Source organism: Lissotriton vulgaris, chromosome 3_1, assembly GCF_964263255.1.
Source record: "Lissotriton vulgaris chromosome 3_1, aLisVul1.2, whole genome shotgun sequence".
Classification (NCBI taxonomy): domain Eukaryota; kingdom Metazoa; phylum Chordata; class Amphibia; order Caudata; family Salamandridae; genus Lissotriton; species Lissotriton vulgaris.
Genome location: NC_141689.1, coordinates 1,063,495,536 through 1,063,508,826, shown reverse-complemented (window position 1 = coordinate 1,063,508,826; position 13,291 = coordinate 1,063,495,536). Strand labels below are relative to the sequence as shown.

At 45.3% G+C, this 13,291-nt stretch overlaps 1 protein-coding gene and 1 pseudogene across 1 annotated transcript in view; both read left to right on the top strand.

Moving 5' to 3' along the window:
* Nucleotides 1-13,291, top strand: part of RIGI (RNA sensor RIG-I) — an 818,172-nt gene that overhangs the window by 23,028 nt on the left and 781,853 nt on the right. The window lies entirely within an intron of this gene.
* On the top strand, nt 2-130 carry LOC147727397 (small Cajal body-specific RNA 14; annotated as a pseudogene).

The window sequence follows — 13,291 nt, the reverse complement described above, 5'->3', positions numbered from 1 at the left end:
CGTGGGTGTCCTCCCTGACGGTTGCATGCGTCAGTAATACCATGTGACCCCAAGGCAGCCACGTACAGCAACGAGAGGGGGCCCACTGCCGACAGGACCCCCAGGTGCCTGTGCTACGGCTCCCTACAGCATTTTAAAGGCGGCGCGAGGACGCCGCGCGAACCTGCACCGAGATATGGAGATACTGAGACAGGAAACAAACCAAACGTTTCCACCGAAATTTGTACAGACTGGAGCAGTGCGTAGGTTTCAGTGCACGCGCGTGTGTGTAAATAAGTGCGAAGTGGGGATGGGCAGGCCATTTTACAAGCATGCAAAACACACTTTGACGTAAAGGCTCTAGGTTCTGTAATAACTACCTTCAAGGTTGAAGCAGATGGTTATGAAGCCGGGCTACGGGGTTCGAGTCCTGGCAACGGCTCAAACACCCTGCAGCGCCAAAGCGAGGCCAGGCGGGGTGCCGGGGGAGGGTGGGCTTAAGTACGGGGAGCCGGGCTCGGGGGAGGCCTTATTTGGGTTCAGGACAGGCCCACCTGCGAGGAGTCACGGCCTAGACGCTTCCAGTTCCGTTCATCCGGTGCACCCTGCAAGGAGGGGCACGAGGCGCCGCGATGTCCGCCTCTGAGCTCTACAGCAAGGTAAGGCCTGCACCTTTAACATGCACAGGGGGCCCGGCTTGGGGTGAGGCTGAGAGGGATGGGGTGTTGTTGAAAGTGGTTAACTGTCTCGAAAGAGCACGTAGACCTTCATAGCTGCCAAGGTTTCAGATTGCTATGTGTGACGTTTTCATAATTTATGTGTAATTATGAGTGACATTTCAGCGGTTATGAGTGATACTTTTTCGGAAGCAAAATCAAGCAATAAAGTCTGGGAAGTCATACATATCTGCAACCTGAAGCCCTACTGCCCTCCTAAACTGATCGTACTGTTAATAAGAAACGAGGACTCCGATGTGCACCCCTCTCATTGAAAGTCCACACTGCACCACTGCAAACAAAAGAACGTTTCTGCAAATGTCAGCAAAGTCAGTTATTGTAGTAGGGTCAGTTAGAAAACCTGCGCAGTGTGCCTGCCACTTGCTCACCTCGAGTAGAGAAAATATCATAATGACTGCAATACTAGGGGGTACTGAATGTAGCCGAGGTTCAGATTCCATTTGCCATATTTTTGTGTACCGCTTTATTTTCTTCTGCTTTACCTGATGTCTTTCTTGACTGCTCGGCCGCTTCCCGGGTGACCTCTTAGAGGACGAGGCAGGCCGCGGTGGTGCAAGAGGCGGCATGCTCGTCACCTCAGCTACCCGGACCTCATGTAATAACCACCTGCTCCTGCAGTCCCTCTGACATGACTGTAGGGCCCGCATCACCATCCAGTGACCGCTGGATCCAGGAGGCGCCAACGTTACCCCTTAAAGCACAACTCCTGGAAGCCTACTGTACACCTACCTGTTCACGAGCCACCATATTGCAGTGCTGATGTGTTTTAAAATGAAGTTAAAGTGCAATCTGGATTTGTAATGAAAGCATCTGATAACTCGCTGTGGGGGAATTAGTGGGAATTACTACGGTCAATGTTTCTGATTTTACTGCATAGGCTGCATACAGTACATGTATTTTCCCCCATCATTTTGCATGCAGTAACATTTAAATTGCTTAATATTTGAAGGGAAAATGATGGCTTATTCTCACAGCAAACTGGATATTGTTGGATGTTTGTGTCCCTGGTGCCGTTTTAAGAAGTGTAAATGTTCCAGATGCCAGGATCCTACCAACTCTGTTTTGAATCCAATGAGTGCACTTTAGCTGTGGCCCTTCGTTTAAGCCTTTCCCCCATATGTTGCTAGCACAGAGTGGAAAAATCAGGCGGGTGTCTTCATGGGTCTTTTTAAAATAGTTTGCTTGGCAAAGTTCAAAGAAGAGGTTGTGAAAATGAATTTTGCCTTTTTTTCCTTCAAATTTCCCTACTCATGTCATGCCAATCAGGACAGTTTGCCCATTACCAGACTTCCTCATGTCATGCCAACCAAGACAGTTTGCCCATTACCAGACTTATTGTGATATGCAGAGACAGTAGCGTAGGAAGGTGCAGGCTGCCCCCGGGGTCATCACTGTGTGTGAATAATAACCGCTGTGAGGCCGTGCATGAGGTGCATCATCAGAGCTGTGTGAATAATAACAGCTGTGAGCCCCGTGCTGAGGTGCATCATCAGAGCTGTGTGAATAATAGCTGTAAGCCTGTGCCAGAGGTGCATCATCAGAGCTGTGTGAATAATAACAGCTGTGAGCCCGTGCCTGAGGTGCATCATCAGAGCTGTGTGAATAATAACTGTCAGCCCCGTGCGTGAGGTGCATCATCAGAGCTGTGTGAATAATAACATCTGTGAGCCCGTACCTGAGGTGCATCAGAGCTGTGTGAATAATAACTGTGTCAGCCCCGTGTGTGAGGTGCATCATCCACATTGCTCAGGTCACCCAAATTCCTGCACTCTCTACCACACTGCTTTCAAGAACACCATACTCTTGCACACACTCACACTGCTCACCAATTCAAAGTGTGCTAAAAATTTGATGCAACGCATTGTCATACACAATGCCAATAACTCAAACTTTAATGCTGGGAGACCTATTGCATTGTAAATGCTTGTTAATTTTTCTCTCAGAAGTGTCAATATCGGTTTTATGTGTCAGCTAGAGGGATTCAGCAGTTTATCTGCTTCATCACCTGCTTGGTCTTCATTCTCTTCGAGAAACCTCGAATGAATCTGCTCTCATTCCAAAGCAGTCAATCAAAGGTAGGTGCACTGGATACTTCTGGGCAGAAGAGATCAGGAAATATAAATCTGATAGTCTAACCGACAAATTTCTAGATCACGAAAACATCCCAATGTATGAAACCTTTCTATACACCATCACAGGTCCTATACCAAGACAGCTCTACTTAAAATTCAGGTATGGGACCCTTCCGATCCAAAGGTGCTGCACATCGAGGTGGGAGAAAAACCCCTGGGTCGATCTCCTTAAGTCCTGCATGCACCCTCTTCCCTGAATCTCTGCATCGTGTTCTTCTCTTCTGTAGTGCTTAAAGGGAGCCTCGTAAAAAGTGGATCATGTCCTTCTGGAAGTTTGAAGTAGCGTTAAGAATCTTAATAGTTATTATTGCATTGGTTGCCAGTGCGAGAAAGGGTGAAATTTAAATCTCTCTGCCTTGCACATAAAATCTTGCAAGGCAAAGGCCCTCCTGCCCTTCAAAAGCTGGTGACCCCATATAAGGCAAGTAGAACACTACGCTCAGACCAACAACACTTACTCATGATCCCCAGGGTCAAAAAGGCCCGTTCAGGAGGGAGGAGATTCTCCGTAAAGGTTGCAACCCTTTGGAACTCACTCCCCCTAGGTTTGTGCTCGGAGCCATGCCTTTTGCGTTTTCGTAAACAACTGAAAACTTTTCTCTTTTGTTAAACCGCTGTGCCTCTCTCTCTCTTAATCTGTTACTCTGTTTGGTGAAGCGCTGGGATGCTCTAGGGTAACCACGCGCTATACAAAACTGTTTCAATAATAATAATAATAATTATTGTGGCAAAATGTTTGCCTGTCGCCTGGCTTATGCGAAAACAGGACATAGCCATCTCTTCTACAACCTTGCCTAAACCACCTGGCATTTAGACAGCATTGCTTTAGAGAACCATGAATCACACATAATTGCGACGTGGGGTTTGTCTAACTTCTTTGCCACAATATCATACACTTTAAACTCGTACCTGCCCTGTATGAAAATGTAATTTACAGACTAATTTGTACTTAGGGGGGTTCATTTCTCTTATTTTAATCTTTGCTTGGAATTGTGTTTTAATGCTCCTTTTTTAGGACTAGCATTTACACCTGCTAAATTGCACAAGAGATGTTAGAACAGCAACAGTTTTTATAATAATTATACTGAAACGTATTACCTGGCAACTTAATATTATTCTTTTAGCATACGTTGTATTTTTATTGTTTGCATGTTTTATGGATTTGTAATCCGAAATAAACATTTTTTTAAATGATATGCTGAAAGTTTTTGTGTGCTGGCAAACGTATGAATAGAATAGCTAAAGAAATGTTCTTAACCAGCTCCATTTGAAACTATTTTTCCAAAAACCGTATCTGGGAGCATAGCATCTGAACATCTTCTAAAGGTTTTTTTTTATCAAGCCATATCGGGCTGAGACCTGTACACTGTTTATGTCTGTATTAAACTGCATTTGGCACTGCTTGCCATAGAAACTAACACCCAAAAACCCACATCCTACCAGGTCCACGTGAACCATGTATCTTAAAGAGCGACAATTGTAATTTGTTAAACTAAAATAAAGAACAAGAACCCTAACCCCAAAGTACATGCAAGTAATGCTATTATGTAAACCCTGCATATTGTCCAGAATATTGACACCCCTTATTACGCATTGCATCAGAACAGTGAAGTGAGCATCCACAAATAATTTTGAACACGGGCTATGAAGATGGCTCCTCCCCTACTTTGAAATACTAGGTTCCCCACCCCCCAAAGACTGAACCTAGTTGCAACCCTGATAGGTACACTCGTGTGTCAGCCATGGGATGCCCTCTTGCCGGAAATTAACGCAAAGTAGTGCATAATACTAGTTTGCATTACTTTGAGGCAATTTATTTTCAATTGCAACTAAAGTTTTGTACTGGAAACTAAATAATAAATAGACACTTTCCAATGGTTGACATCACTTTTGGTGACAAAGTGTTGCTAAATCTCGCCCCATATATTCTGAGTACTGTTCTCCCTGGGTGGTATTGGTATTGGGTGAGAACACATTTGTATTGTATGCTTTTAGTGGAAGTTATTGCTGGCATAATGTCTTGTTGATACTGGGTGGTACTAGTTCTGGGTGCTGATGTTACTTATTGCTGTTAGTTTTGGTACACTTGGTACTAGATTCTGTAGGTTGTAGGCGTTGCCTGTTCTATATGCTCTCAATTTCGGGTGCTGTAAGTTCATAGTCCAGTCTGCACTGGCAGTTGTTATTGGTTCTGGGCACTGTTGGTTTTGGAGACTATTAATATTTTGTACGGCTTGGTAGTGAGTGGTGTTGGTTCTTTGTGTTTTAAGGTAGCATGCATGCTTACATTGATGTTGGTCAACATTGATACTACTGTGAAGGCAGGCCTGTGTAGGGACTTTAGAGAAGGCAGAGCGGATGCAAGGTCGTGTATGATGTTGCCAGCCATAGGTACAAAAGGGGGTGGTGATGGACGGAGCATCTGAACCAATCAAACACTCACACCCAGTCAAAAGATCTGGGTTTAATCCATCACCGTTCTTTAGCCCACTCTGCCACCCCAGTTCAGACATGGCTATATGCAAATCAGTCTGACCCTGTGCCTCATGGAAACAGTCCAGCCCGAACTGCCAAGCCATGTCTTCCCTGGACCGTAAACAAGCTTCCGAGGACCGGTTACTTGCATTCCAGCCGTCTTCAGCCCGGCTTGCTTGAATCCAGTGGCAAAGTGAGCAAGGGACTCACGTCTGAGCATACCCTGCCACACTTATGGCGGCCAAAAGCGGTACAAAAGGGGGTGGTGATGGACGGAGCATCTGAACCAATCAAACACTCACACCCAGTCAAAAGATCTGGGTTTAATCCATCACCGTTCTTTAACCCACTCTGCCACCCCAGTTCAGACATGGCTATATGCAAATCAGTCTGACCCTGTGCCTCATGGGAACAGTCTAGCCCGAACTGCCAAGCCATGTCTTCCCTTGACCGGAAACAAGCTTCCGAGGACCGGTTTCTGGCATTCCAGCCGTCTTCAGCCCGGCTTGCTTGAATCCAGTGGCAAAGTGAGCAAGGGACTCACGTCTGAGCATACCCTGCCACACTTATGGCGGCCAAAAGCGGTACAAAAGGGGGTGGTGATGGACGGAGCATCTGAACCAATCAAACACTCACACCCAGTCAAAAGATCTGGGTTTAATCCATCACCGTTCTTTAGCCCACTCTGCCACCCCAGTTCAGACATGGCTATATGCAAATCAGTCTGACCCTGTGCCTCATGGGAACAGTCCAGCCCGAACTGCCAAGCCATGTCTTCCCTGGACCGGAAACAAGCTTTCGAGGACCGGTTTCTGGCATTCCAGCCATCTTCAGCCCAGCTTGCTTGAATACAGTGGCAAAGTGAGCAAGGGACTCACGTCTGAGCATACCCTGCCACACTTATGGCGGCCAAAAGCGGTACAAAAGGGGGTGGTGATGGACGGAGCATCTGAACCAATCAAACACTCACACCCAGTCAAAAGATCTGGGTTTAATCCATCACCGTTCTTTAGCCCACTTTGCCACCCCAGTTCAGACATGGCCATATGCAAATCAGTCTGACCCTGTGCCTCATGGGAACAGTCCAGCCCGAACTGCCAAGCCATGTCTTCCCTGGACCGGAAACAAGCTTCCGAGGACCGGTTTCTGGCATTCCAGCCGTCTTCAGCCCGGCTTGCTTGAATCCACTGGCAAAGTGAGTAAGGGACTCACGTCTGAGCATACCCTGCCACACTTATGGCGGCCAAAAGTGGTACAGAAGGGGGTGGTGATGGACGGAGCATCTGAACTAATAAAACACTCACACCCAGTTAAAAGATCTGGGTTTAATCCATCACTGTTCTTTAGCCCACTCTGCCACCCCAGTTCAGACATGGCCATATGCAAATCAGTCTGACCCTGTGCCTCATGGGAACAGTCCAGCCCGAACTGCCAAGCCATGTCTTCCCTGGACCGGAAACAAGCTTCCGAGGACCGGTTTCTGGCATTCCAGCCGTCTTCAGCCCGGCTTGCTTGAATCCAGTGGCAAAGTGAGCAAGGGACTCACGTCTAAGCATACCCTGCCACACTTATGTCGGCCAAAAGCGGTACAAAAGGGGGTGGTGATGGACGGAGCATCTGAACCAATCAAACACTCACACCCAGTCAAAAGATCTGGGTTTAATCCATCACCGTTCTTTAGCCCACTCTGCCACCCCAGTTCAGACATGGCCATATGCAAATCAGTCTGACCCTGTGCCTCATGGGAACAGTCCAGCCCGAACTGCCAAGCCATGTCTTCCCTGGACCGGAAACAAGCTTCCGAGGACCGGTTTCTGGCATTCCAGCCGTCTTCAGCCCGGCTTGCTTGAATCCAGTGGCAAAGTGAAAAGGGACTCACGTCTGAGCATACCCTGCCACACTTATGGCGGCCAAAAGCGGTACAAAAGGGGGTGGTGATGGACGGAGCATCTGAACCAATCAAACACTCACACCCAGTCAAAAGATCTGGGTTTAATCCATCACCGTTCTTTAGCCCACTCTGCCACCCCAGTTCAGACATGGCCAAATGCCAGCCATAGGGCCACTGCCTCATCAGAGCATTGCACATCATTCAATCCTTCAGCGCTTTTGAAGAAGGATGGGGCCTCTAATGGAGGTTGGTCTGCCATATAGGTGGAAGCAGCTTTAATGGTCTTTTTAAGTTGTTGGACGTTTGATTCCTATGGTGAGATAGACCCCCTCTCAACCTCAGAATAAAAGGGACAGTAGATCTCAAGGGCAGGTACAACTACCTGAGGCAAACAAAAAGAAAAAGACCAAGGGCGAGGGCCCAAAAGAAAACAGTGACAGAGAGGGCATGTCAATGCTGGCAAAAGCACAACTATTTATGGCCTGCGGATGAGGATTTCGAGAAGGTTATGGGTGCAGGGGCACGTAATGAGAAAGCTGGGACTTTGAGAGTGCTTAAAATTCAGGTCCGGGATTCAGTATGAAGGCTCTGGGTCACTTGGGCATCTGCCAGCATAGAGAGAACTGAAGGGAGGCAGGGTGCAGAAAGGATAGAGGTGGGCAGAACTCGCTCTCTCCTTTAAGCCAAACACTGACAGAATCAAGGGAGACCAGGGGTTTAGGTTGGAGCTTGATGGAGGTAAACCAGGGCATTAGGGTCGCCAGGTGAGTTGAGAGTGATGAAACTGTTTTGCTGCTCTGTTCGATTCTCAAAACATTCAGGCCATTTCGTGATGTGGCAGTGAGGACAGAAGCGGGGTAGAGCAGTCGCTGCACTATTGCGATCATTTTCTATTTGTAGGCCGAAATAGTGGGGTTGGAGGTTGTGAACGAATAATGAGGACATTCTAATGGGTGGATAGGACCTTAGGGGTGCTGTTGATCCCAAAGACAACTTGGGGCCCAGTGATCATCACATTCTTGGCCATTGAATTAAATTCAGTGGCCTTGGAGTCATGGCCATCAACTGGCAAAGTGCAAGCACTAGAAGACCCTTTGCTGAAGGAGTTGAGGAGGTGGAAAAGTGAGCTGAAGAAAGCACAACAGGGTTTTGCCCACATGAACTTTGTTCATAAGGTGGTCATGTCAGGCAGGGGTTTGCAATGAGAGGAGCTTCAAAACCTCATCACAGGATAAGCATCCCAAACAGGACCCGCTTACTTGGTTTCGACTCATAGATAATTACAATTCATTCACAACGCGGTTGCATTCAGACCCCTGTTACTAGGATGGTGGAAACTATTTCCTATGTGTCCACTGCAGGGCAAGCAGAAAGGATTCAGTCTATCATGGAAGGACATTGGTGGGCAGACTAGTAGCCGAAGGACTGGAGAAGACACAAGGATGGCATTGCGTTTCTGGAATCCATTCCAGTAGCTCTGGCTTTGATAATAAGCAATCAATAACTAAGTACAATGTAGGCAACATTTGTCACAGACAATTAGACAGTCTTGAGTGTGTTTAACAACTTAGCAGCCGTTGAACAGTGGGTCCTATGGCTTCTGAGTGAGCTGATGCCTGAGATCTCCGCAGAGGAACGTGCTGTTTTGAGCACTACTGCCGAACCCCATTCGGGGGGCACAGGCAGGCAGGGGTTACTGGCCCCAACTGTGCGGATTGAAGCCTCTGATGTCCCAAGCCCTGTCCTGCTATGACTCTGCATTCTGGGTCAAGGGCAACCCTTTCTGCACTTGACTTTCAGCGTAGCAAGAATGAGCATTCACAGACTTCTCAGGGAGGTAGTGTGGGATTGCTCAACGACAGAGCTCAACAATCAGCCAGTGCACCCAATAAAGTGAATGCCCAGTCCAGTTCTTATCTTTGAAGAAAGAAAGTACTTTAATCAAACAATGGTACTAAGTAATACCCACTACTATGAACAGAAACAAGTCACTCTCTTGGTTCTGCTTAGCGCACTATCCCCACTGGTCCTAGGCTCTCTTAGGCCTTGCTGGCCCCTCTCTATCTCAAGAAGTCAATTGGTTAACATGATTTTAACATGGTTGTTCTTCAATAACCGTGAGCAACTTGTGATGGGAAATCACTGTAAGGCGCGCATCTTTACATGAAACTGGTGGGTTTCTTCACAAATTTTTTCAATCACAAATCCAAACTGAAAATTGTATTGAAGTTTGAATCAGAATTTATTTCATTCCAATATGATGTTCATTTTCATAATTCATTTATCCAACAAACAGATATCATTCCATCTTCATAATTACTCATTCCTTGCCCAATGCATTTCGGGTTAGTGGGAGTAACCCTTCGTCAGGGGCCTGCAAAACGAACACATACAAGACCTTAACTTTCAGGAAAAACGAACCATGGGGTCAAGACTGACCAGTAATGTACACAGTGTCAATACTAAATGGGTGTATACAACAGCATGCAAGTTGCGTTATTAACAGAAATGAAAAAAGTGTCATGGTAAAAATATACAAAACGAGGACGTCCCTCACCAGCTGATGTCTAGTGTGGAAAAGGTGAAACCGAGCAAGAAACTCAACTGAAAGTGCCTGGGGTAAACACATAGCAGAAGCGCTAACACAAAGCTGTGTCTCAAAACGTGCATTAAACGAAAAGAGAGCATAACGCTAACGTGCAGAAAAGAACTGACTCTAATCCTAACCGGGCAGCTTACCGTGAAGTAAACGAAGACTCGTCTCGCAGTTCCGAACGCGGAACTGATCCTGTTAGATAACTGGCCAATGGGAAGGCTGGTTATAACAGAGTACCGAGATCACGTGGTGCGGGTCTCGGGAATAATAAAGAAAAATAAGGAAACGGAATAAAAAAGTGGTGAGACCGGGTAATATATAACCCGTGGTTCAAATGAGGGCATAAACGAAACACTAAAAAATAATAAGATAGAATGAATAGCCGCTATGAAAGCGTGCCGATTACAGCCTGATCTGATAGGTCTGCTGGGGTCACATGGTACGCTATGCGAAGGTAAACAAGGGTTGGTCGATGTGTGAAACAGAAAACAACTCAGCATGACCTGCTAGATGTCGGATGCGAACGAGGATCAGTGAGATAATGGATAAGTAGGAGGTGAAAAAACGGTACATACACATAGAAATAGAAAATAACATTGCATATAAATAAAATGTAACAAGAAGCTCCGAAAAAATAGGATGAGCAAAGTGACACTTGCTGATCAAGTACATCAATAAAACAGCATAAGCACAAAATAGTCAGGTTGAGAGAGTTCAGTGTGAATTGTTCATGTGGTTATCCTCAGAGTGGAGGGAAGTCGCTCCTGCGACCCGGAGTTGTGCCAAAGGATTATAGAAAGCATGAAAGTTCAATCCGGTCGTTAATCCCTGCTGGTTGGAGGGAATTTAGTTTTTTTATCCAGTGAAATTCAGCTTGTAAACGTTGCTTAGTGGGATCCATGTCTTGGCGTGGCGGAAGTATCTCCAGTATAGTAAATCTGAGTTGGGTGATCTGATAAGTCAGGTTCTGTTCTGATAAGAGTCCAATGCTGATTGATGATTTTTTTGATTTGTGTTGATGATGTCGAATGTTTTAACACACACACTGTCTTATTCTCTTTTGCTTGAGGCTTAGAAGTCAATAATGAATCTCTTGAGAGATTGGTGACTTTCTTCATTGATTCATCCAACACATCGTTGGGATATCCGCGTTTTTGATATTGAAGAATCTGGTCTGACAGAGTCATTTCCAATTGCTGGGAATCCGAAGTGATCCTTTTAAGTCTAATGAATTGCGAAGTAGGCAAATGCTTTTTTAAGGTTACCGGATGAAAGCTTTGTGAAGTCTGACAGTCTTATCTAATCTGTACAGTGACCATTTGACCTTTGCCTACAGAAGATCGAAAAATCTCAAAGAAACATTAACCACTAAGAAAATGACAAAAATTGCACAGAAAGGCATGTTGAAATGTTTGAACTGTATACACTGCAACAACATCATACCAGGTAACATTCTCTTACATCCTACCAAAGGTCACAAAATAGATCTACAATACACAGGCACCTGTGACTCAAAAAACTTAATCTATGCGATCAAATGCCCATGTGGCAAAATTTATGTCGGACAGACAGAAAGAAAGATTAAGACGAGAATATCAGAACACAAAAGCAATATCCGTACAAAAAACATGAAATCAGCATTATCTACACACTGGCTTGAAAATAATCATCAGATCACCCAACTCAGATTTACTATACTGGAGATACTTCCGCCACGCCAAGACATGGATCCCACTAAGCAACGTTTACAAGCTGAATTTCACTGGATAAAAAAACTAAATTCCCTCCAACCAGCAGGGATTAACGACCGGATTGAACTTTCATGCTTTCTATAATCCTTTGGCACAACTCCGGGTCGCAGGAGCGACTTCCCTCCACTCTGAGGATAACCACATGAACAATTCACACTGAACTCTCTCAACCTGACTATTTTGTGCTTATGCTGTTTTATTGATGTACTTGATCAGCAAGTGTCACTTTGCTCATCCTATTTTTTCGGAGCTTCTTGTTACATTTTATTTATATGCAATGTTATTTTCTATTTCTATGTGTATGTACCGTTTTTTCACCTCCTACTTATCCATTATCTCACTGATCCTCGTTCGCATCCGACATCTAGCAGGTCATGCTGAGTTGTTTTCTGTTTCACACATCGACCAACCCTTGTTTACCTTCGCATAGCGTACCATGTGACCCCAGCAGACCTATCAGATCAGGCTGTAATCGGCACGCTTTCATAGCGGCTATTCATTCTATCTTATTATTTTTTAGCGTTTCGTTTATGCCCTCATTTGAACCACGGGTTATATATTACCCGGTCTCACCACTTTTTTATTCCGTTTCCTTATTTTTCTTTATTATTCCCGAGACCCGCACCACGTGATCTCGGTACTCTGTTATAACCAGCCTTCCCATTGGCCAGTTATCTAACAGGATCAGTTCCGCGTTCGGAACTGCGAGACGAGTCTTCGTTTACTTCACGGTAAGCTGCCCGGTTAGGATTAGAGTCAGTTCTTTTCTGCACGTTAGCGTTATGCTCTCTTTTCGTTTAATGCACGTTTTGAGACACAGCTTTGTGTTAGCGCTTCTGCTATGTGTTTACCCCAGGCACTTTCAGTTGAGTTTCTTGCTCGGTTTCACCTTTTCCACACTAGACATCAGCTGGTGAGGGACGTCCTCGTTTTGTATATTTTTACCATGACACTTTTTTCATTTCTGTTAATAACGCAACTTGCATGCTGTTGTATACACCCATTTAGTATTGACACTGTGTACATTACTGGTCAGTCTTGACCCCATGGTTCGTTTTTCCTGAAAGTTAAGGTCTTGTATGTGTTCGTTTTGCAGGCCCCTGACGAAGGGTTACTCCCACTAACCCGAAATGCATTGGGCAAGGAATGAGTAATTATGAAGATGGAATGATATCTGTTTGTTGGATAAATGAATTATGAAAATGAACATCATATTGGAATGAAATAAATTCTGATTCAAACTTCAATACAATTTTCAGTTTGGATTTGTGATTGAAAAAATTTGTGAAGAAACCCACCAGTTTCATGTAAAGATGCGCGCCTTACAGTGATTTCCCATCACAAGTTGCTCACATTATCTCAAGGCACTATTTGGCATAGTGCGACAAGGGAACGCGCTTGAACTTCTGAACCTTATTCTAAGAGCGAGTGCACGGAGATACTATACAATTTGTTCTTCAATAACCCTCAATAAGTATGTCTGTTCAGTCTCTAGTATCCTACATCTTCACAAGTGTCCACAACAATCACGTCGTCCCGAAGTCATGGTTTCAGTATGGAACTGTAGTAGAGTCTGGGGGAACCTGATAACTAGGCCTGGGCTGAGCTTGTGAAGTTTCACTCCTCGAAATTCCTCTGAGTCACAGGAAAACTCCAACAAGTTCCGCAGAGTTCCGCAAGCGGGCAAAGTAGGCAACCATAAATGTGTTACAGGACTCCGGGAGGTATGC